Source organism: Rhodnius prolixus, unplaced genomic scaffold, assembly GCF_049639745.1.
Source record: "Rhodnius prolixus isolate KJV_2025 unplaced genomic scaffold, Rpr scaffold_7, whole genome shotgun sequence".
Taxonomy (NCBI): domain Eukaryota; kingdom Metazoa; phylum Arthropoda; class Insecta; order Hemiptera; family Reduviidae; genus Rhodnius; species Rhodnius prolixus.
In genome coordinates this window covers 13,860,669-13,887,138 of record NW_027411582.1, presented here as the reverse complement: position 1 = coordinate 13,887,138, position 26,470 = coordinate 13,860,669, and the positions used below count along the sequence as shown (strand labels likewise).

The 26,470-nt window shown below is 32.5% G+C and overlaps 1 long non-coding RNA gene across 6 annotated transcripts in view; it reads left to right on the top strand.

Moving 5' to 3' along the window:
- The window catches only part of LOC141447031 (uncharacterized), a 71,431-nt gene extending 50,977 nt beyond the window's left edge, over positions 1–20,454 (top strand). For all 6 annotated transcript variants that reach the window (XR_012454083.1, XR_012454084.1, XR_012454085.1 and 3 more), the window contains 3 exons: positions 13,863–14,059; positions 18,055–18,213; positions 19,165–20,454. This is a non-coding gene — a long non-coding RNA (uncharacterized lncRNA). The remainder of the gene's footprint in view (positions 1–13,862; positions 14,060–18,054; positions 18,214–19,164) is intronic.
- The last annotated feature ends 6,016 nt before the right edge of the window (positions 20,455–26,470 follow it).

Below are 26,470 nucleotides of genomic sequence, written 5' to 3'. Positions count from 1 at the left end.
ATTGAACTTATTTACATTATTATTATTAATAAAGAACTATTGCTTTTTTATAACTTAATTTTACAAATTTTAGTTTCCCAAGTAAGATTCTTTCAAAAATGCAGAAATAATTTTGAAAAGCAGAAAATCTTTCCACGGAATTTCCCGAATACAAGTAATAGAGTGTTTATTAGTAGAGTATAACTGTAAACAAGTATTTTTTTTTATTATTCTGCGTTAATAATAACAATTGTAATAAATAATAAAAAGAAAGCAAAAATTATTAAAGTTCATAGACCTTGAACGATCCGTGTAAATCTATTTATAGAAGGCAAAAAAAAGAAACAAGCATATTTGAACTTGTTGAGAAAGACTGGGCCAGCCTAGAGTAGCTGTACAGTGACCTTGGGCCTCCAGCCTTACCTGTACAGACAGATCGCCTAACTGCTTCTAAGTATCCGCTGAAGAAAACTATTAATTTACTTTTAATTCTCAGCAATTGTGTAATCTTCATTCACTACGCGCACCAGTATTTCCGGCTAATTTGGCTCTTCAACGAGAAGTAGAAATAATTATATCCATCATTTGGACTTTTAATTTTATTAATAAGTCTGTGATTAAGTATTGTTCTTGACGGTTATCATGTTTCTCCGGCTAAAAGCAAACGTTTGTGCCAAAGTTTGGACAATGTGTAGGCTCATCAAAGGCCAAGTCTTTCATCACCATTCCACTGCTCTTTCTTTTACGTCCAGATTCTTTCTTCTCTCTTGCTCTCTTCCGATTTCCTACAACTTTTTACTTCTTCCACACAAATTCTTCTACATACTTTGCTATGTACGCCATTCTCTCTATAGATCCGCAACCAGCGAAGTTGATGTTTCTTGATGAATAGCTGCCTTCTCAACCTGTTGTTCCCCTACCTCTTCTAGTCAAACCCTACAAAATTTCTCATCTCCATTGACTGGAGATTGCCAGTGTTGTCCATAGGAATGTTATTCCCATGGGAATCCCATTAGAAACGTCCCATTGGATGGGATGGGATGGGACAGCACACATTTGTATTTCCCATGGTAGTCGATACTTGATATTGTAAAATAAATTTAGGCTAAAATTTGCAGTTGCGGAAGTGCAACAAAATAGAATTCATTCATCATCTATGTAACTGCATGGTGCTGTGAGAAGGATTTCGAGTCTAAAGAATAATTCAGGTTTTCCTAGATTTTTTAAAGGCTCTGTCTAGGTTTTCTCAATTTAACGAGCGGTAACACTGCCAGACTGGCACATTGCGCATTTAGTCCTATTTAGTAGACACTAAACGTAAACTTTCATAAATTTAATAATTTTATTTGAACTGTATTCCATATTAATATTATAATGGGAATCCCGTGGGATGGGATGAGATGGGACAGGCATAAATTGCTATGGGATGGGATGGGAAGCAAAATATGTCCCATGGACAAGCCTGGAGATTGCTCTTTACTTTTTTTGATTCGGGGCGTTCTTTTAATTCTTTCACTTCAAATATTCCTGATTTATTCAGGTTGTTATCCATATACGAGTAATTATAACTCTCCACATTCTGCAGTGTACTGCTCTCTTGAATTCTCCTTCTAATTCCATCAGTAGCTATGAATTTAGATTTCTCAGCATTTCCATACACCTTTTATTTCTTGAAACCCTGCAGCAATCTCGATATTGAAATAACTTACCATGGAAATCTAAGACGTTTAGGGAGGAGATGAAGAATAAGTTAGCTCTTGAAACTCTTTTGTAAATATCCCGAAGAAATGTTGCCCCAAGAGGATTCTAGATTCTCATCCAACACCTGGTAATTACTCAGGCTTTCCAGGAAGCCTAAGGGAAACAGGTTCTCCAGGCCCTCGCAAAAGGCATAAAATTAAAAAGGTTAGGAATAACCTGAGAAGGGTTATACACCCCCTCCAATTACGGTAATCCTTAGGCTCTCTAGGGACATCAATCGGAGAGCCGGCAGATTGGGATAAATACACGGCTTTGAAACAAGTCTCTGTAGGCCTGCTCCTAAGAGCAGCAAGAGAAAGTGACATTGTCTCTTGAAATTCTTCCGAATACTCAATATCCAAACTTTGTCATGAACACAATACCTACTCAACAAGGTATGTAGATAGTATGAAATCTATTCCAGGCTAATGAAGTTAAATATTAATTGAAATTCGAGAAAGAACTAAATGCTCTTATTGTGACGTTGATAAACACTAAACGGGATGGCTGCCAGATTAAGAGAAGGTAGAGGTGAATACGAGATGTGGCTATTAAATAACGAGACTATTGCTGTAAAACATTTTATTCGTATTTAGTTATTATCACCTTCAATATACACCCCTCCCCTATCCATAAAACGCTCCATGCGAATTTACCATTGTTCTGAAACAGTGCTGGAAGTCTTTTTCTGTGAGCTCCTGCATGACGCTTGCCGCTTTTTCTTTCACAGCTTCAACGGACTGAAATCGTGTTCCTTTTAATGCAGATTTGACTTTGGGGAACCAGATAAAAGTCACATGGGGCCAGGTTAGGCGAATAAGGCGGATGGCCTAAACCTGGGATGTTGTACTTGGTTAGAAACGTCTTGCGACAGACAATGCAGTGTGAGCCGGCGCGTTGTCAAGGATGTAAGAGCGTCAAGAAGGAAGCCCCGGGCTATAGCTTAGTACATCCATTATATGGCTAATGCTAATTAATTGCATTAATAAAAGAAATTGTGCACCAATTGGTTACCCCGAGGAATTGTAATTATTAAGTTAGCAATTCTGTCCATAGAGCGCATTGAATGTTTTCTAAGACATGTCCCTCACTTGTATTTCCAAAATTGACGAATCAAAAGATAAAATCCTTACCGGTTATTTGATTTGATTCTAAAAATAGAACATTCTTGATTGTGAGGATTGTGTAGCAGTGGAGGGGGGAGAAGTTCTCCAGTGGACAGTGGCGGTACTCCAAGGCCCGGCAAGGTGACAGTTTCGGCTGTCCATAAACCGGTCTAAAGAAGTATCTCCCAACTACAGGTACACAGAATACACGAATACACAAACACACATTGATTCAAAAATACTGGTCGTGTCTTTGACCCGAAAGCTTCCTGCGGAACAGTCGCTGTTCAGGAATCTCACCCAATATGGTCATGTAACTTGGATCGAAGATTCCATTTCTTCTTTTCACTAAATAAAACTTTTATAAAACGAAAGAAATAATGTTTTTCAGTTAAATATTTGTTGTTTTTTTTTAAATTTTAATTAATAAAATTGATGGGCGCTAATGACCAAGGCAGACGATGCGCCTCACTTTAGAAACCTATTTTTAAAAATAAATGAATTAGTAAAATCTTTTCATAAAAATTGCTCAGATTTCCATTTATCTTTATTTAATTCCAGGTAATTTCAAAATAATCAATTTTTTAAAAATCCACAAGCTCAAAATAGAGAAAGTAAAAAATAACTCGACGACCACAATTTATCCTAAACGTTTGAATTTGGGTACCCCAGATTTAATATTCATTTAAAACTTTTGAAAAACTTCAACATAAAGAATTTTAAGTTGTTCATGTATTTATGTATGTGAAAAAAGAGAGAAAAAAGATAATGTATTTGAATATATTTTAATGATTAGACACCTACTCATATGAATCTAAATTGCAGTAGATAAATCCAACAGAATCTATTTTAACAAAGAAAAATACACCTGATAGATAAGCTGGTAAATATCTCTAGTCGCCCATCACTAATGCACAATGTGTTGCTTGAATAATATATTTTGTCTATGAGAGAGTCTAGGATAACAAAATAAATAGTTCATTGTCAATAGTACAGGCTTATTATACAATATTCCAACTTCTTTTCTCAAATATTCAAAGTGAATCCTTTCTAGTTAAACAGTCTTCAGGAAAAGAAAAAGTGGTAATTTTATATTCAATGTTACTTTTGATTTTATCTATTTAAATATTATTGTCTCATTAAAAAAGAAAAGAAAAAAGCGTTCTGAATAAAACAGAGAATCGTAAACCACTTCTATGGTGGATATTAAAAGCAGCATCCATTCATCAACGTCTGTATGGGGGAACATGAATGGGAGGATTCAGCCTTATCATGGAGTAGTTCATCAGGAGTAAGCAATAGAAGAGTCTTCAAGTCTAATCGGTTCCATGACATTACAAAATCAATGCAGATTCTTAGCACTCTGACTAACAGCAATTCATCAGAGTTTGAATTAGAATAGATATGTAAATAATAGTGCATTTCTTTTTTATTTTTTTACAATTATATTTAGTCAGTTTTAAATAATTTTTAACTATTAACCGAAAGGATGGTTTAGTTATGGTTATTTATTCATGTTGGATTTACGTCCAACTACCAAATTAGATATCATTGACGGAGGCGATTAATTTCTAATATTAAACATTAAATAAAATCTAAGGCCTCTAGACCGGGATTCGAACCCACTAAACCAACTTAATATTAGCTTTGCGGGCCGCGCCTTTAACCACTCGGCTACCGTGACGCGTTTGTTTTATTAGTGTTTTGTTTTTATTGTATTCAAACCACATTTAGGTTTTTGAAAATAAATAGCTTCAAATAAAAATAAGAAATGTTTTTACAAATATCTTTATTATAATGAACCGATAAGAAAGAATGTTTTTAGAAATATCTGTATATTGTTAGGTTAATTCAACTAGTGGTTTATCAGTAGCAACTTATCCCTTCTCTTTGTATTCTATCCAAATAAACACTATCTTATTTATCATGACCTCTAGCGTCTCTAAAAGATACCTTGGTCAAGATTAATCCTATTAATTTTTATGTATAATAAATACAATAATAATTAATCGTAAATCAGTATTCACAATGCAGAAATGTAGATAAATTGAGCTAATAATATATTATTTAAATTTGAAATAATCTACATTTTATTTTATAAGTATTGAAATGAAATTAAAGATTGCTAAGAAATAAGGAAAACATGTTTATTACAATATTTGTTCAATAATAAACTTAAAATATTGAAAACAGGAAAACAGAATGAACAACCGGTTTTTATTGACGACGCACAAATAAACCTCCTGGTAAACATATAAAAATGTGTTTAATGTAAACAGTATGTACACCCTTTAGTATTTATTTAGTTTGCATACAATTTAAACTGATATTCTTGCATTATTACATATTTAGTGACCTTTTGAAGTATGATTTCTTTATCTTATTGTAACACCCCTATACTTTAATGTTGGATATTTATTAAATATTAATTTACTTTCTCTTTTTAGTGAAAGTATTAGATTAACCAGTAGTATTTAGTTAGCCGAAAATACTTGATATCTATTTTATCTAAGAAAAGCATGTAAAAGTGAAACAATAATAAATAATAACAGACGGCCAAACTTCGCCCTAATAAAACCATCTCAGAGGGTCATGACCCTAAACAGGTCAGCGTAACATTGCCACACACTTTTCTTTATAGAATATACAATTGTCAAAAAAAAAGGAAACAGTTTAGCATAAATAATGCTATTATTTATACAAACTACCAGCTAAACAATAAACCAACCACCTTATGTACAATATCAATATTCATATAATTGTCAATATTCTCAAGACCTTATGACCTCTCTACTTCCTTGAAGGTCAAAAAGTTGCTAACTCATTGTTTCATAAATAATAGAAAATAAATAATAAATTCTTAAAATAACATTTGAATAAATAGAAATGCAGATGAGGCCGTTTTCCTTTTTCTATTTACTATTATCTCTTTCAAGTGCCTTCGGCATTTCCTGCTTTCTGTTACTCTTAAGTTTTCAATTAATTGCAAAATTGCAAACTTTCTAGAATATGCAGAAGGTTTTAATTTTATATTTTGATCTCTTTAACAAAAACTTACAGTTTAAAATGTTAAGTATAAGGGTTGATTAAACGCCAAAAGGTACACAAATCAGCAAGTACCCAACATTTCATTCAAGCTTAGTTGATATATAATTTAAGTAATTTTGCTGCATTAACTTTTTCTTCACATTTTTTTAGAAATTATTAGATGTCACAGACCCTTATGCTGGCCATTTTCATCTACAAAATATTTGTTCAAGTAGCACTGTAGATTGACTGTAATATCTAGTTATTTATAATAATCAAACTATTAATTACAGGTGAAAAAGAAAAACGTTATAAAAAATAAAAAAAATTATGAGGCTAAAAAATTCAAAACCTTTTTTTAAAAAATGCTTATATCAACATACATCAATGATTTTGTTTATTTTATTTTATTTATTTTTTTAAATCGTCGGTTTAAGTTCATTCTTCGATTAAAGTAATTGTTATTTTATGTAGTAGTCAAACGTTTATAATAATAGGTAATAATTACCTGGCTTTATCGCAAATAATATAGTTTTCTTCAATTACATTCTCAATGTAGCTGTTCTTCTCACAATGTTGTATATATGTAATATAAAATAAATAAGATATGCATATTTTTAGGACAGCTAATTATTCCAGTATTTTACTATAAGTAAAATTAGGGAGACTGAATTAAATTACAATTTATTGAGAAATGAATAATTGTTGAATAATCTACTTGTTATTAACTGTGAGTTATTTGTGCTCACGAATATTTCGGTAAGACGAATTCAAGACTGAAATATTCTGTTAAATCCGTGATTCAAATTTAAACAGTAGCCGACTCTAACTTTGTTTTTCTCTACTTTAACATGAATGTATATGTGACTACTAAAAATAAAGGGCATATTAAAGATAAATCCAAAGAATAATTTGAAATGGAGTTAAAATAAAGTACCTATATTTAAAAACGAAGATATAATATACATTTTATCATGATTATAACAAAATAATATTATGAATGATCTAGCCAGCATAAGGGTCTGTGACATCTAATAATTTCTAAAAAAATGTGAAGAAAAAGTTAATGCAGCAAAATTACTTAAATTATATCAGCTAAGCATGAATGAAATGTTGGGTACTTGCTGATTTGTGTACCTTTTGGCGTTTAATCAACCCTTATACTTAACATTTTAAACTGTAAGTTTTTGTTAAAGAGATTTTTGTACCTTTTGAATAGATTTTCATTTTTGTCTATTTTACAAAGTTACTTATCTGTTTCACAGATTTTTTTTAAAATTTAGAATAAGCAATTCTATCATTATAACCTGATAAGGTGTTAAGTCGGAACTGTAACTACCATTGGAGAGATCTTTTTAAAGAATGATTATAGTTGCCATCCTCAATAACAATTTTTTTGAGAAAGCGTTTTGAATAAAATAGGAAGGTATTTGTACGTAAAAAGCAAAATTAAACTGCGATTTCAGTACTTCCTCTTAAGAGGAGTAAGAAAAATAAACTGCGATTACAGTACTTCTCCCTAAAAGGCAAAGATTTACGATTCATTAATGTAAATAGGTTCACCCATTGATAATTTTAACGATTGCAGTACTTCCTCTTAGTAGGTGCAAGAGCTTGATGGCCCTTCACAGCCAAGTAGAGGAGCTTTAACAACTTATTCGAGCTGAATTTTATCAAAATCGGACTAAGCGTTATAGAAATATTGGTAATAATAGTTTTAGAAAGGGCCTTACTTGGGTGGGGCAAACTCCCCTCCTTATGAGGCACAGCGTTCATACTTTTAAAGTGCAAATCTGTACAAAATTTCGATTCGAATGACACTTCATTCATGACAATCGGTTCACGTGTCGATAATTTGAAACGATTGCTATACTTTCCCTTAACAAGTGTAAGAGCTGATCGCCGCTTTAATGTTACGTAGAGGAGCCCTAACTCTATCATCCTACCAAATTATATCAAAATCGGGCTAAGATTTACAGAGTAATTAGTAATAATAATTTTGGAGGGGGCCTTACATAAAGGGGGCTAACTCCTCTCCTATTCTATGTACAGCGTCGAGACCCCCAAAAGGCACATCTACATAAAATTCCGAATCGAATGACACCTCATTCATGAAAATCGGTTCACGCGTTTAGGCGCTACGCAGTTTACAAAAAAGGTAACAACAACAACAACAACAACAACAAGAAGAAGAAGAAGAAGAAGAAGAACAACAACAATTTCTGAAATTGCAGTTTTTGCTCATTTTCAGCAACTTTTTTCTCAAAACCTATTAGATCTGGGTGGTTGCAAAAAAATTACAGCTATAAAGGAGGGTTTGCCCTATATTTTAAAGAAAATTTGGGAATTTTATCTTTTATAGAAAAAGAGAAAAAAATTGTCAAAGTTGGGTGTTTTTCAACGTTACGCTTTTTCGTGCAGTTTTTGACGATCAACCCTTATACAACTGTCCTACCGGACAGTTTTAATAATCTCCTTTGGACTTTCAAATAACTTAAGACGAGAAACATCAGTGGAACGTACAACGTTAACCTTTTTAATTTTATTTCCGTTCTATAGCACTCTAATTTCTAAGTTTATTACTTTTTTCTTAAATTAAAATGTGAGACAATTCTATTTTTATTTTCTTTTTATTTTTTTAACTTTTTAATTTCTCTTACCAAATTTGGGAAACCGTAGTTATACCTTTGAAACTGATTTTAGTTGTAAGATTAAGAATTAACGAAACTCACTTAACTTTACCATCCTATATAACCTATACTATTTAATGTAGAATCATTAGGTGCCTCCTCTGATACAGAGAGCAGTTGATAACCTCCTGGCTAACCTGGCATAATCTTTCCGGCCGAAGGAACGGTCTTCGCCTTTTTTGGCGCAGATTCCCCCTTGGTAACCCATTGTTTAGATTGTTCTTTGGTCTCAGGAGTGTAGTGATGTATCCATGTTTCATCCACAGTGATGAAACGACGCTTAAAGTTCTGCGGATTCTTCTGGAACAGCTGCAAACCGTCCTTGCAACACTTCACACGATTTCGTTTTTGGTCAAGCATGAGCAATCGCGGCACCCATCTTGCGGATAGCTTTGTCATGTCCAAATGTTGATGCAAAATATTATGTATCCGTTCATTCGAGATGCCCACAGCACTAGCAATCTCACGCACCTTCACTCTTCTGTCATCCATCACCATATCATGGATTTTATCAATGATTTCTGGAGTAGTAACCTCAACAGGGCGTCCAGAACACGTTCAGCGTCACTTGTGCCCATATGGCCACTCCGAAAATTTTGAAACCACTTATAAACTGTTCTAATCGAAGGTGCAGAGTCACCATAATGTTTATCAAGCTTCTCTTTAGTCTCCTGAGGCGTTTTGCCTTTCATAAAGTAGTGTTTAATCAACACACGAAATTCTTTTTCGTCCATTTTTTGAAAATCACTCGACTTCCTCGATTCAAACGAATGCCAAACACAAAGAAATAGACCGATCTGGCTGAAACTTGGCGTGTGTTCTTCCAAGAGATGCTACTAACTAAACATAACCTCGATACGTGCCAGTGGTGCTATCTCTCTGACTTTGCACAGACTTTTCAAACGACCCTCGTATTTAATAGTTGACAAAAATAATAATAAAAAGAAGATGTAAGCATGCAACAAAGGAATTAATATGCAGTCACTCTATTCACGTACAATGCATGCAATACTTCATTTTGCATGTATATTGAACATTGCTCTAAATATTTCCTGAAATAAACACAAAACGTTTTACCTACTTAAATTTTTTTTGCAAAATATGTAATAAGTCTGTCTCAACTAAAGAAAAAGTAATTGTAAACTACATTGATTGGAATAATGTCCATTTAGTGAAATATAAATTGGGAAAGCTGGCCCAATAAGATTTTCAAATTTAAGGGATTACTTATTTAGTAAACTTGCTTTTGTAAAATTATAAATCCTTTATAAAAATTAGTTGTAATAATTCTAGAGATGGTTTTTAGCTAACTTATATTTTAATTAGATTTTTCAATTTTTCACAATTATTATTTTATTAGAAATATTTTCCTTATAAAATTAACAGTTGGATGATTTCTACGGAAGTGACGATACAATGAGTATCTGTTTAACGGAAGCTTATTACTCAGTTTTAATATTATCGACAATATTTTGGGAATTTCAGATTTTGGGGAAACAAAAATAAATAAATAATTGAACTGATGAGTGTATTTAAATAGCCTGCCTCACTTACTTAAAAGAGTTAGACGCAAACAGATAGAGCGGAATGTATAGATATATAGTTAAAACTCTCAATCAAGAAGGCAGGGGCAATCTACCGTCGTTCTTGTTACCTATTTTTGGTTTTAAATAATATTAATTACAGTTTTTAGTGATAAACAAAAATAAAATCTAATGCTTTGATTGGGAATCGAATCTAAAACTACTAATAAGTCCTTCGATACCTTCGATCACCTGATGTTGGTACAGATTTTGGGTATTTCATTTTGGCACTCAGTAATTCACTCAATACCATTATAACCATTTATCCCGCAATGTTCTTATCTCTGGAATAAAGATGGGCCATTCTTTAGGAATCTTGATTCCCAATCTAACAGTACGAACATCACATTTGGATCCATTACACTTCCTGCAAAGGAAGTTGTATCCAAATGATGCGTAGGGTTTAACGAACCCACGAGTAAAAAACCCTAACTCATTAAACTAAACTATAACTTGGGCCCAGTCGGAGTTTTCAAGATAATGGCCAAGTTTTTATCTTCCACTAGATGATGGGCTTACTGGTAAAGAAGGAGCCAGCGTCAGTTTCCAGAATTAGAATCAATTATTTGACCATTTCCTGTATTTAATTCTGATTATTTACTACATAGATCTAAAGAAAACTGCTCATAATTTTATTCCTTACAAGTAAAGAATTAACTCATGTTTGCGATCACACGTGTGGAACACGTGTTCACTGTAGGATAAGTTAGTTGTTTTTTCAAACATTCCAAGGTTATACAATTTTACATTCATCTGAATGATGAAGTTGTAATGTAAATATTATTATTTTTATTTCTTATTTTACCTTCACTGGACATTAGTACTTAGCAGATATTTTATTTAAGATTTAAATTTCATACATCATTCTTAAAATTCTTTTCAATGTTGTGCTAATGATGCAAGTTTTTACGATTCAATGATTTCAGACGATGTCATTTTCAAGGATTTTGTAATAAATTAAGAATACAAAAATTCTTTGATCAACAAAGATAAATTATTTGGAATATATTAATTATTATTATTATTTATTTAGTTACAATCAACGCATTGCGTTATAAGCAACAAGGGTAACAATAAGCAACATTCACACATATCAGAGTGGAGAAGTTACCCAGCGGTTAAACTCCAATAACATTCTACGTACATTCTACTGACTCTCTTCATCAGAGAGGTGATCGCGAGGCCACACTGCCTTTTAAGACGTCTAGAAGTGTTGTCTGGAGATGATCTGAAAGATAGATGTTGTACGAGTGGATTGTGATGTGATTGAATGTTTAGATGGAATTTTCTGTATCGTGTTTTCGGCAACTTGTGTTGCACGAAAGGAATGTTCAAGTCTGTGTGCCGTGGTTTGATTAGTGACGTACGAGGGTCGTTTGAAAAGTCCGTGCAAAGTCAGAGAGATAGCACCACTGGCGCGTATCGAGGTTATGTTTAGTTAGTAGCATCTCTTGGAAGAACACACACCAAGTTTCAGCCAGATCGGTCTATTTCTTTGTGTTTGGCATTCGTTTGAATCGAGGAAGTCGAGTGATTTTCAAAAAATGGACGAAAAAGAATTTCGTGTGTTGATTAAACACTACTTTATGAAAGGCAAAACGCCTCAGGAGACTAAAGAGAAGCTTGATAAACATTATGGTGACTCTGCACCTTCGATTAGAACAATTTATAAGTGGTTTCAAAATTTTCGGAGTGGCCATATGGGCACAAGTGACGCTGAACGTTTTCTGGACGCCCTGTTGAGGTTACTACTCCAGAAATCATTGATAAAATCCATGATGGATGACAGAAGAGTGAAGGTGCGTGAGATTGCTAGTGCTATGGGCATCTCGAATGAACGGGTACATAATATTTTGCATCAACATTTGGACATGACAAAGCTATCCGCAAGATGGGTGCCGCGATTGCTCACGCTTGACCAAAAACAAATCGTGTGAAGTGTTGCTAGGACGGTTTGCAGCTGTTCCAGAAGAATCCGCAGGACTTTAAGCGTCGTTTCGTCACTGTGGGTGAAACATGGATACATCACTACACTCCTGAGACCAAAGAACAATCTAAACAATGGGTTACCAAGGGGGAATCAGCGCCAAAAAAGGCGAAGACCGTTCCTTCGGCCGGAAAGATTATGGCGACTGTCTTTTGGGATTCGCAAGGAATAATCCTCATCGACTATCTGGAAAAGGGTAAAACTATTACAGGTACATATTATTCATCGTTATTGGACCGTTTGAAAACCGAGCTGCAAGAAAAACGCCCACGATTGGCCCACAAAAATGTCCTTTTCCATCACGACAACGCACCAGCTCACACCTCAGCAGTTGTGGTCCCAAAATTAATGGAAATAGGGTTCCAACTCGTTTCACATCCCCCCTATTCACCAGACTTGGCTCCCTCGGACTACTATTTGTTCCCCAATATGAAGAAATGGCTGGCGGGAAAAATATTTTATTCAAACGAGGAGGTGATTGCAGAAACGAATGGCTATTTTTCAGACTTGGACAAATCCTATTATTCGGAAGGGATCAACAAACTAGAGCAGCGTTGGACGAAGTGTATAAGCCTAAAAGGAGACTATGTTGAAAAATAAAAAAGGTTTACCCCAAAAAATTAAGTAGTTTTTATTTTTGCACGGACTTTTCAAACGACCCTCGTAGAAAGGAACGTCAAACTATACAACGAAGAATTTTGGACTGCAAGGACCTGGATTCTTTGGATGTTTAATATTCTTACATAAATAAATCTTATTGTAGTCCAGGGTGAGTTTTGATCTGCTGTCGAGTAGTCAATATTTAATAATAATAATAAAATGTATTTAATAATATAATTCTCAGTAGAATTTCACTTTTGGGTCGAACATTTACTTTCTCAAAGAAATTTAATATTATCCACTGGATATAGATTTAAAAGTTTGAGCGGGCCTCAAGAGTGGGCCCAAAACCGATCTTTATGCCCTTAAAATTGTTCCTGTTTCACTAGTGGTTAAGAAAAGGTGGACTAAGGGAGCTAACCTCATAAAAATTTTGGGCGGGGGTTGGAATTTGTTGAGAAATGGAAAATTTGGCACCAGTTTATCTTTGATTTCTTCTCGTGTTAGGAATCTTCTAGAGAGCATGGTGGCTAGCCAAGGTATTTGGAGGAGAAAATATCTTTTTAGGGATTGGATATCGTCTTCAGTCTCAGCTCTATTCTTCTCGGTGCTTCCCATGAGTACCTGGAAGGTATATTTTTTTAGCTCTCAGTGTTTATACCTTTTTATTTTGGAGAACCAGGTGGACAAGTACAGACCATAAGAGTGGGAATTTTGGGGTTCATTTCGCAGAAATTACACTATAATTATAAAAATAAGTAAACAAATTACTTGGAAAAAAGGAAATAATCTAATTACCCATTGTTTGGTATCACCAACTGCAGTCCACAAATTGCTGCATACGTAAGCACTGAAGAATGGTGCACACATGGAATGAATTGTGTAAAAGTCGTTGGCATGTGGAGAACAAGCTCGGCGAAGTACACTCAGATATTCTCTGCAGTATGTCGACCTTCATGAAGGTCGTTTGATTTATATAAAGGTCGAAAACCTTAAATTTCTTCTTTAAGAAAAAATGCACTCATTCTCCTACTGTAACTAAATTCGTTGCAGTTTATTTTTTCTCCTCCCGAAATATGCAATTTGTAACAGTGTTCTTGTGTTTTAGACGTGCATAAAACTTTTATTTGATGATTTTTGTTATTTTTAGGAGAATGAAAAAGGAGTAGAAGAGATAGAGATGATGGTAAAAGTGGCCGAGGTCCGTAAGTGGACAGACCGCATCATCGCATTGATTAAATTAAAATGCAAACGACATCCAGTGTAGAGCTGGGTCGGGCAGATGTTACCTGGACTTCTATATATGGCCCAGGATGGCGGAGGGGATGACAACAGATCTCTAAAAAGGTGGGAGAAATTTATTTTATTTTCTGTCATAAAACTAGCCGGTCTCTTGCCACAACATCGGCCTTCAAGCCATTCTTACTAATTCTATCTATTCTTATAAACATATCTTTTTCTTTCTTTTAAAATATATAAATAGTAACGCTTCTGAAGACGTAGGATGCAATTTCGATCTACAAGCGCTTTCTTTGTAAGCTAAAGCAAGCCGTGATGAGCTAAAAATGAGTGAATGTATGTATGTATTACGTAATAGCTAGGATTATTATCCGTCACTGCCAACCTAATCACATTTTTAAAATATTTCAAATTTGAGTTATAGACCAAATAGTGATGTAGAGTCCATTTTCAAGAAAATATTATTTAACCAGTTAAGCCTAAGCGTGGAATTTAGTTTTTAAAAAATCCCCCACAGTGTGCGGAATTAAAATCAGACAATAACGTGTATACACGTCGAACGCAGGGCAAAACAACCAAACGTTTTACAACGTCGTAATAGTCACTGCAAGCAACTTTTTCTGCAATCTCTGGAGGGGCTTACAGAGCATTCTGTGCTCATTCAAAAATCTTGCACCGCTTCACGTATGCATTGCTCTAGTTACCTAGGGACGCCTAGAGCTTTTACAAGGAAGAAAAGAGCTTTAAATTCTGTGCAAAATGAAATCATGCTCGGAACTGAGGTCCTGAACCTCTATCTAAAAGGTAAAAACGGCATTGCACAAGGGTTGAGAGCTTCTATTTGTGTGCGTAATTCCCCAATCTCTAATGCGGAGACCAAACCTGTACCAACCACTTATCATTTGGCTGGCTCCCTCCATATAAAATACTTGGCAGTTCTATTGGTAAGATAAAGGAAACATCCCACCAAATAATATTCTTATTGTATTTTATTAAAATTTCAAGTTTTTATAGTTAATGGCAATTTTATATTTTTCACGAGTATACACGTCGAACGCACCGTAATGGAGATTTGGTTTGACGTGTTTACAACCAGAATTTTTAAACACTTTTTAAAATACTCGGCGAACCTCAGAAGGTGGCACTTACCGTGAAAAAACTTAGAAAATCTAGTCGATTACAATACTTCCTCTGATCAAAGTGCAAGAGACAAAGTTGAATAACCTGTAAGAGTATCTAACAAACCAGTTAAATTTTAAAAATTAAGAAAAAAAGATTGTATCTGTTCCAGAAGCTACATCGATAGAGACCAACTAACAACACAATTGGTACACCCTAAAATACTGGCTAAAATATCAACCCCGCCTCCAGGGGCGGAACTTAAAGGCGGGTGGCAGAAATATTCTGCGCAGATTCCAATGGACCACACAGCATCCAGAACTAGCCAAACCCTCATACAATCCAAGCACAAAATCTAACCGATTCGTTCAAATCACTTGAACTTACTAGTTTATTTTTGATTTTAGTTGATCGTGACTAAATATCGAACGTTTTAATTGACTTTTTCTTTAAATGAAAATAAGTATAGGGCGATCCTGACGTAGTAAGTAATCAATAAATACGAAACAAAAATTTTAGATTGAAATGATACGGGTTGTCCGCAAATGCGTTTTTTTAACTGAGTTTTTTTTCGAAAAATGGTGCTTCTATTATTTATTTATTTTTATTTTAATTTAAGGTGCGTTGAACATCTGAGAGATCATTGGGCTCCGGAGCTTTTTTCGGTGCACCGCCGGCCTCCAGATTTGGTTCTCTCCTTATAGATATCACCGGACGCTGAGCTGTAAGAAGCTCCTTGGAAGAAAAAAAGTCTAAGAACATGCAACTGGATTCGAACCCGTGATCTCCGCGTGGGAATCCAATTCGCTAACCACCTAGCTAATCTATTTCCTTATTGTTCTTTACTTCGAGTAACTGACCTGTACTCTATTAACATCAGAAGAGTGAGTCATCATCACCCAATGGTTACTATACAACCATTTTTTTGTTTAATTCAATTACTTTTTAACTTCTACAACAAAGGCTTTACGTCCAATTACCAAAATTAGGTGTCTTAGAGGGAGACTAATAGTCATCACACGTTAATACAAAAGCTCTCATAATAAAACATTAAATAAAATCCAAGACCTAGACTGCGGGAATCGAACCCAAGATCCCACCAACATTACATATTAGCTTTGCAAGTCTCTCCTCTAACCCTCTCGGCTACCATGGAACCTGTAGAGCTAATTACATAATATGTGGCAAGAAGTAAGTCGCGTAAGGATACACATCTAATTTGAACTTTTACTAAACACTCATTGGTTTAAATATTTTTATAGGGGAACCCAAGTATTATTTTATAATAGTTCTGCATTTTTTGTATTACACTTCCAATTTTTGAAGGAGGACTTTATTGCTGGAATTATTTCTTTACCATTTTTTCAATAGAACAGTAATTTTTTTTTAAAGATAAACTTTTATGATTCAGAAAATGTTTTTTGTATAAGGGATAAAAGTTATTTAATCCAACTCAATAACAGACAATAATTTAGAAGATAGAAAATTATCTAAATGAGTTTTACAACCAATGAACTTCACAAGCATTAAGCTATTGGTTTATAGAAACGCATTCTGGTAGCACACTAAGTAAATAAAGTGTTGCCTAACACCTGCATTTGAATATTAATAGAACTAGTCAATATGTTAATGACACAGAAGGCTATTAGCATTAAAAACTTAATTATAAATTTCCTCTCGCAAGTAATATAATATTTATCTTCAACATAAAATTGATAGTTTGCAGACTATATTCCATGTTATAATTGCAAAATATTGTTTTTATTATTGTAATAATTATTACTAAAAATGTGAACTCATTCTTAAATATTCAATTAATACGTGAATTGACAATGTTGAAAATGAGAAAACAGTTATTGTAAATATAGGTAATAAAACTTTATATTCATTAGTTTAGATCGAAATAAGAATTGGAATTTTGGATATGAACAGAGTTATTTACCACTCATGCAACTGATGTCGAACTAAATAATAATTAATTCTTACTAACAAAATTAAAGTTTTTAATTCCATCAACTTTTACTTTCTCCTCGAATCACTGAATACCTAGCCGTTCCACAAAAGCCTAAAACTTCCTTTCCAAGGTAATATGTTCCAGAAATTTTCTACAATCTATTAACAGCTTCTGAGTCCTTGCTAGCTTTTTAGTTAGATACTAGTTATCGTAACTGCATACTCTTCGAGCTGTATGCCTAGTATAGACGTGTATAAGATGCTGAAGCAGCATACAGCAATTTTCTTATGAGAACATTCAAACCTTTTTTATTTATAAAACGCGAAATTCAAAATTTTGTAACAGGTAAAGGCTGCGTTTTTGTTCTGGAATTAGCTAATAACGCTTATCTTACACAAAAAATATTTTGGATACTGCCAATGACCTGAATATTCTAATGTAGGCACAACATTTAAATTCTGGTCACCAATTAGTATAATTTTACCTTATGCAGCGCTTGATTGAACAGTTAATGCTATTAATATTTACTAACAGGGTGAGATAATCAATAACGATCAAGCAAATAAAGGCCCTAATCTTTAATTCTTAATAATATGTATTTCCCTTTATTTTTATCAAATGTTCCATCTCAGTTGCCTGGATTTTACTTCTATTCCTTCTGTAAGTGTCCAGAAAAACTGGCAATTCCAAGGAATATCATCTTATAGGCTGATAAGTAATCGCCTATTTTTTCAGGCGGGGCTTAACGTCCAACTACCAATTAGGTGCCGTGGACGGAGGCGATTAGCAAACATACTTTACTGTAAATTTCTTTTATTAACCATTAAATAAAATCCAAGGCCTAAAGACCGGGACTCGAACCCAGTACCACAATACGTATTAGCTTTGCAGGTCTCGCCTCTAACTGCTCGAGTACCGTGGCGCCCTTACAGACAGATATTTCCGTATAATTTTATTATCTCCCTACAGTCAAGGTTTTAATGGCACTGAATCCTTCTAATACATGTATATTTTATTTTTAATGTTTCAGAATAAAGTGTAATTAAACCTTGAAAGGATTAATTAAAATTCCTTGAAGAGATTTTTAAGAAAATTGTAGAATTGATGCTACATCGTCTTTGTGAAGGGCAGTTCAACTTTACAGTTTCCCCAAAATAACCTTGGGAAAAATGTTGCAAATAAAAAAAAGGTAACCTTTAGAATGTAAGATATAATAGTTAGAATGGAAACTAGCCTAACTGGAAGTCGAGCTTGAAGCTCTAAAGAATGAATCATTTGTGGATGCCACATGTAAAATTATTGGACGTTTATGACAAGATCTTGCATTAAAAGCAACGAAAAACTAATGGGATACCTTTAATAAAATCTTCTGACATTTTTTAATCATTTTACAAAATTAGAACTAAAAGTAATCGCCAATTTTTTCAGGGCGAGGCTTTTAACGTCCAACTACCAATTAGGTGTCGTTGACAGGGGGCAGAAGCCCATACTTTACTACAAACAATTTTTTGTAACAAATAAAAAGTAGCCCATACGCGGGATTCGAACCAGTGATCTTCCACTCACAAAGCCTACGCTCTTGACCACTAGACCAACACACGTCCTAAAAATTAGAACTAAAAGATGTACTTCTTACCTCTTTTAATGGATGCCACTTCGTAAATTGACCATTTTTTGGTCATTTCCAAAAAAACTGTTTTTTGTATGTACAAATTATGTTCTCTATTTCTGCCAAGAAAGAGAGAAAAAAATCTGATACAGAAATTCAGATCCACTCCTGATAAAATAACCACGCTGTGCCATTAACTAGTAAATATTCATAAGAGCTCTTGATGAGTTATGTTTGAGTCCCTTCCCTTTTGGGAGTAAAAAGAATAAGCTCTTTCTACTTTCAGAGGCTCCTGTTACGTGCCCCTCTTTCGTTAAAGGAGCTTTCACCACTGATTGAGTGAGAGCTCTGTCCGGACGGCGAGATTTGCGCTGAGCACATTAATGACCTCAGATAAAGAACCCTAACTTAAAATAATGCATTCTTAACTCATACTGAGATATTTAATCTGAAAAGAAATGAATATATTACTAATATATTTGGACTTAAATGCACTTTTGCTTCTTTTTCATTTTTTGTTTTATTTTTCAGGCCAAGGATTTTGGTAATACATTTTGTATATTGATTAAAAAACTCTTGGACTTTAATAATACAAATATAACAAGACAAAGGAAAATAATTTACGATTTTAAAAAATAACTCAATATTTATGGACTTCAGATTAATGAATTACCTCGCTAACTAACGGCATAAATATTGGAAAACTTTTATTAACATGGAAGTAATATTTGGAATATTTAAGGCTTGAATTCTATAAATCATGATTGAATGCATTATGGTAAAGGTGGGAGAGAGTAAACCATGTCTGGATCGATAAGTTACTTTATGGACTTGGAGGCTTTTAGCAAGAATTATGGGCCTGACCTCGTAAATTTGCCCTATTCGAGTTAAGTACTTATCTAGCTTTAGTACCATAAAGTATGAAGAGAAGGTTATACTTATACTAGAACTTAGTCAACGAAATTAGTCAATATAATTAGCTGAAATAGATTATCTTTCAAATAATGCACTAATTAAAGAAATATTTCCTTCTTATTCGAATTCGACATTATTAAAATTATTATTCGTTTACTATGATCAGAAGTGTTAAAAAAAGAAGTTAATTATGGTGTTGGGTAGGGATTTATAGCAGCTAAACAGTTTTCAAGCTGGTATAGTTTTGATATTTATAGACATCACAGAAGAACTTTATATACAAGTAAGTTCAACATTCTGAAAGCATCAAATTACCATTTGTTAGAATTATACGTTATATTTGTGGTGCTTCTAAAAGATAATCTGACTTCTTTTTTTTTTTTTGTCTTTTTGTCGTAACCTGATATCATGGCATTTTGAATTTCTTTTATGGAAGATACAAATGAATTATACTGAATTATCCTCGCTATAGTGTCTCAGATGGAAGCGAAAATTATGGTTCATTCTTGCTAACCTAATCTCTAAATTTAAATGCAATTTATTAACATATTTATTTGCTGATATGCATTATGAAAAATAACCTAATGACTATTTCCCTAATACCCCTTATTGTAAGTAATAATGCATCTAACCATCATCACTAGCAAGCTTAAACCTTGCATTGAAAATGCATAATTTGGTGATGTTATGCAGCAGAGATGAGTCCACAATGCATGGTCCTTTCTACGCTTACTGTAGAGGCGATTCTAGCTTTCATAATGGCCGTTCTGATTTTAATGAGACTTAATTAGATGTTAAATGTATTTTTGGTTTGTTTAATTTTATCAGTTTCATTGCAGGTGCTGTGTATGTATACTTTTTATTATAAACAGACGCAAAATGGAAATAAATATAAATTCAAATGCATATTTTTTTACTTAACCTTCAATAAAAAAATATTAAAATTACTATGCGATAACATTATTATCATATTTTTAATTTTTTACTCTAATATTATCATTTTAGATAAATCCAGACATTTCCTTCTTTACTGTTATTTATGGTAGGATATGTAATGGCGGCTGACTGGTAAACAGCTGATGGAGTGACGACATTTAAGAGCATGAACTGCACTTTATTTTATTTTATTTATTTATTTTTTTCCGGCCCATCTACTGCTGTGGTCATTAGCGCCTGCACTTTATTATAAATGATTGTTTTTAATTTATATGGATGCCTTAGTTTGCTTTTAAATTGATATTCAATAAGCAACAGGTAATGTAAATTATGCACCAGTAGCTAAGATCAAATCTTAGGATTGTAATTATAAAATCAAGTTAAATAATGCTTTAAAATTAAAACAGCAACATATCTTTTTACCTGATGAATTACGCCAGGGGCCTGAAATTTTGCTGACTGATGTAATTATAGATAACAATTTTGGAGTTGATAATGAGGAAGAACTTACCAACAATTAGTCAGGTAAGCAACTAACAGCTGAATCCAAACTTCCGAGGAAAAAGGCTACGACTTGATAGGGAAAACTAGGTGATAAAGTAACCTAACTTCTAATTTCTAATTTCTAACTTCATTAACAGTAAGAGAACATTGCAGTTTGCTTCATGGCAATGTCACAGATGTGATCAGTGACCAAACAAAATGTTGTAGCCACAAGCTATGCAGTTGGCAAAGTTGGTTGGTCCGGAAGGAATATTTGAACTAGACAAGTTGTTAATCATGAGGATTTTGGTGAGAGAAGGAGATTTTTGTGACGTGGAAAGGATTCGACGGAATATCATGGAAATTGATATCAGCAATTTAAGTAAATTTATTCTCAGTAGGGTAAATGTCTTCAGAGCCAGGAGTAATTTAGATCACCACCCTTCGATAATAAGGATGGAAAATATCGAAAATTACAACGGTTAGTTCCTGATGAAATTACAAGTTCTGCAAAGTGACAATACTTTCTGCAGAAAGTTAATATAAACAAGGGAATTTATTATTTTATTCATTCACAATTAGAAAACAAAAATTTTCAAAATGGGCACCAGCTCCAAAGCTGAAAAACCTTCAACCAATTTATCTTACATATTAGTTATTAAAGATTTTCTGTGAAACCCTGCATTTGAAAATAAAAAGTTGTTATATTAAGTTAACAGAAAGAAAAATGAATAAACGAACATTTTAGTCAGGACAAGGTGAGAATAACGGTTTAGGAATTTAAATATTTCAGAAGAGTATATTTCAAAAAGTGAGTGTACAGGTTAATTTTATTCCAAACAGCTTCATAGTAAATTAATTATTAACAAAGAAACAAACATTTGTGAGTTTTTCTTTCAATAAAATGTTTTAATGTCTTAACTTTTGGTAGATTCTCACTTGTAACATGTTAAACATACTATGTTCTAGAAAACTGCATATTCTCATTTTATCTTAGAAAAGCAAGCAATTCTCACCAATCTTATTCTGATATACTGACAATCAATGAAAGTAATTCAAGATTTTTCCTGTTCTCTCAAACTAACTGTAAATCAAAATTAATAATTCCTTCAGTTTTTAAAACTGCAGTAGCTAAGTCAAAATAATTAAGAAGAATATGGTAATGTATTACAAATTTCAAGTGAATCTAATCTGGATTGCCCTCAACAAGGCAACTATTTATTAGCCTTTTATATTGAAGCAGGCATATTCATATTCATACTTAACATATGCATTTGAAGAGCTACAAATTGCTCTTATTTCCTTTGCTTGTTAACATTTTCAAAGAAAACTTTAGATAGTACGAAGGGACTTAGCCCTTATCAATAATTGTTTCATTATTTAGAAATGCCCTTACTTTGTTCTCTAGGAAGGTCTGTATGACGGGACTTAGGAAAGGAGATGAAGTAAGGTTTTAAAAGTGCTGTGAACTGTGAAAATTCATTTCACTTTCATTCATACTAAAGCTCTAACTGAGCACATTGTTGTGTTCTTGCTGTGCCACTAGTAGAATATATTATTAATCCTAGTTAACGTAAAGTAACAGAAACAACAGTTTAATAAGTAAGTACTAACTTGCATACCCATAATTAACATTACTAAAGTAAAAGCACATTGCCCAGCACAAGGTAATCATAAAAAAAGTAAATGAATATTAAAACTATTCCCTGATGTTTATCATAAATGAACATTTGAAACGTGGAAAGGTCGTGGGACAATGCTATTAATTGATCACAGTGAATAATTAATTATTAAATAAATTATGCACAAGTAAAACTACTGTTTTCTTTTCATTATTAATGCTAAATTATTCATTAAAAATAATTAAATTATCAAGTAGAAACTTAATTAAAGCTATAACTTAAATTTACATGTTTTAGTTCCTGATGGTAAAGAAAAACGTGAATGTACCAAAGAAAAACATCTCTAATTTCAACTAAATATAAAATTTAATTATTCTCTATTAAAATAATAATTATTATTTTATAATATTGCAGAAAAAAGGACTTACACCCTAAATAATACAGTTTTTATAATGCTTCTTGTCAATATTTATATAATAAAAACTGTTTTTAATAAAATATTTGTAAGAAAATAACTCATTCATTAAAACTAGTTAAAATCATAATTTCTAAATAATTCTACCAGATCTTAAAAATTAGTTGTAGATTTCAGCGGTAGGCACCAGCACTGACCAGGAATAAGGGAAAAATAGTTACAAAATTGGCCACTAGGTATCAGCACTTACTGGAAATAGTAAAACGTAACCTACCTAAACTATCAATAAACATTGTTTATATTGTTTTCATTTATTTTCATCAGTAATGTCGTAAATTAGAATTAAGCTGCTGGTCAAATGAGAGATGTTTTTCTTAACATATCTTAGGTTGCAAAATATTTCAGGTTGTAATCATAAATGAAACATAAGAGAGAGTTAACTATTAACTTTTCGTGACCTTCCTCTCAGAACTTTAACAATAATGCCCAAGAAAATTATTTATAACTAGAGAGAAGCTACAAATAGATCCTGTTTAGTTAAGTTGTAGAGGAAATCGTGGGAGGGCATTTTCAAGAATGTTTTGGAAATCCATGCTGTGAAGTGGAACTTCCGGTCTGATATCTTTCTTTGGACTCAGAACTCTGGCATTCCATCATTATCTTGATATTATTGTTAGAAATAAAACCGTAAGTTATCTCTTTAAACTGAAGCTATTTAATGTAGTAAAGACCTCACCACTTCCCTGGTAGTCCTTATTCAAATTTTTGCTTTATTATTTTCTTTGTAAATTTTCTCTATTTTTGATATAATTTTATTATTATTTTTTAGCTGTAAATCCACTCGGTTTAAAGAATACACATAGCTAAAAAAGTATCTCAAATAAAGTTGAAAAATAATTACGTTAGGAGGCACTTCCGGTTTACTAATGTTCGTTGGTACAAAATTTATCCATCCTTCAAATCGTTTTTAATATAATTAAACGATATGAAGGATGTATTATATTACTGTTATAAATGACCTTAAAACGTCACTTTAAAGGGATTTAAATTTCAACAACCCAATCCTTAAAAAAAAATTCACTAATGAAATTTACCTGTTAAATATTTTAACAAAAGTTTTACGTAACACTTGTGCTAACAAGATGCTAAATTTCATAAAATTAAGTACAAATTTGACCACCAGATTGCAGCACATACTTGAAAAAAATAAAATTATAGTTAAGGAAATGACTATCAGATTACAGCACTTACTTGAAAAAGTTTAAAATGTATTTTAAAAATTGACCACCAGAGTGCAGCACTTACTTGATAAAGATTAAAATGTAATTTCAAAATTGTCCAGCAGAGTGCAGCACTTACTTGAAAAAGTTTAAATGTATTTTAAAAATTGACCACCAGAGTGCAGCACTTTCTTGAAAAGATTAAAATGTAATTTCAAAATTGACCAGCAGAGTGCAGCACTTACTTGAAAAAGATAAACATGTATTTTAAAAATTGTCCAGCAGAGTGCAGCACTTACTTGAAAAAGATAAACATGTATTTTAAAAATTGACCACCAGAGTGCAGCACTTACTTGATAAAGATTAAAATGTAATTTCAAAATTGTCCAGCAGAGTGCAGCACTTACTTGAAAAAGATAAACATGTATTTTAAAAATTGTCCAGCAGAGTGCAGCACTTACTTGAAAAAGATTAAAATGTAATTTCAAAATTGACCACTATACTGGGAAATAAGAAATGACAGTTGATTTTTTTCATTGACATTCAACTTATAACATTTCATTGAAATATAACTTTTCATTGAAACTGAAAGAATTTATAATATAATTTTATTTAATTAAACTTAATTAGCGCAGTAAAATACGTTAGAGGGTTGACAAAAACCTATAAAATAAAGTGTTTGATTAGATAGTTTCGCAGGCATTGATTTACAGTAAAAATAAATGCCCCGCCCTCCCACCCAGGCGAACAGAATTTCACTTATAACCTTAGATGAAACCAACACATTCGGGAAGAAATATTCATTTAATGCGACCATTCCAGCAAAATATAAGTTATTTCGCTTTAATTATTATAATTTTTATAAACAATAACATAATACCAAGTAAGGACAATAGTTATAATTAATAAAAACATAACACTAATTAAATAAATTAATAAAAACAATAAAATAAATAAAAATTAGCATTAGTTTAAACAACTGCTACCAGGTAGCTCTAGGTAGGATGTTAAAAGAAGATAAAACCGAAAAAGAAGATTTATTTATGCATTATTCACTTAATTTCATTATAATTATTACCGTTACCTGGTTAATATGTCATTATTAACATATTATGTTAGTATTATACTGAAATAACTTATGTTGTGTTGAGATTATTGCATTTAATGCAATGCAATTAAAAAACAAGCAAACTCCCAACTCAAGGTAATCATATCCCAGTAAGTGCTGTAACCTGGTGGTCAGTTTTAAAATTACGGTTTTATTGTTCCCAGCAAGTGCTGTATTCTGATGGCCAATTTTGTAACTACATATTTTTTTATGTTCAATTTCTATTTTCTGTTAGCTGTATTTATTGAAAACAGATTTATCATATTTTTAAATTTTTACAGCATTTTTCTTTACTTATTTTATTTTCGATTCTTTGTTTTAATTTCTTCACTAAATTATTCATAAATCTGAACATTTTTTTGCTGAAATGTTTTATCTTATCTGTTGCGATTAAATCTTTCCAATATGTTAATTCAGGAAAATATACTTTTCATTAACAATTGTAATATTGAAGACAACAGTTTGGTTAACTTTTAAGTTTAAAGTACTTAACTTAATCTATGGGAAGTGGCACTTTCTTACAGGGATGATTGTTGCTTTTCACTCTCTCGTAAACATCTCTGATGATTTTCATTGCATTTGAAATAACTTTTTTTTTACGAGTCAAGAAATAACTTCTTTAAAAAAATCTTTCCGGAAGGTTTTAAACAAATTCAATTGTGGAAGAAGTCTAAGATAGGGGAAGATATTAGTGGTTTAAGTAAGAACTTAAGGTTCTTAGCAAAATAAATATAATAATAAATAATCAAATAATTTAATTTATTTATAAAAACAGAATTGGGTTGATTGTGTGAACAGGCTATAAACTTCTCCTTTACTTAACCTTAGACGCCTTGTAAGTGCTGGAACCTGGTGGTCATATTCAGAACTACACTTTCTTATTTTTAGTTAATGATGTTTACTTGCTGTTCATAGTGTTGAAATACTTTTTATTTACTATTATTATTATTTCCCCCAAAGTTAGTGCATAGTTCTTGTATCGTAATTTCAATAGTGCATATTTAGTAAATAATTTAATTAAAGATCTTTTCTATTTTATAGGAATTTTCTTGGGTATAACTTTCATTTAAGAAATTGATTGAAACTAAGTTTCAACAGTTAAAATTAGTGCTGTTCCAGCTTTGAAATAAGATATACT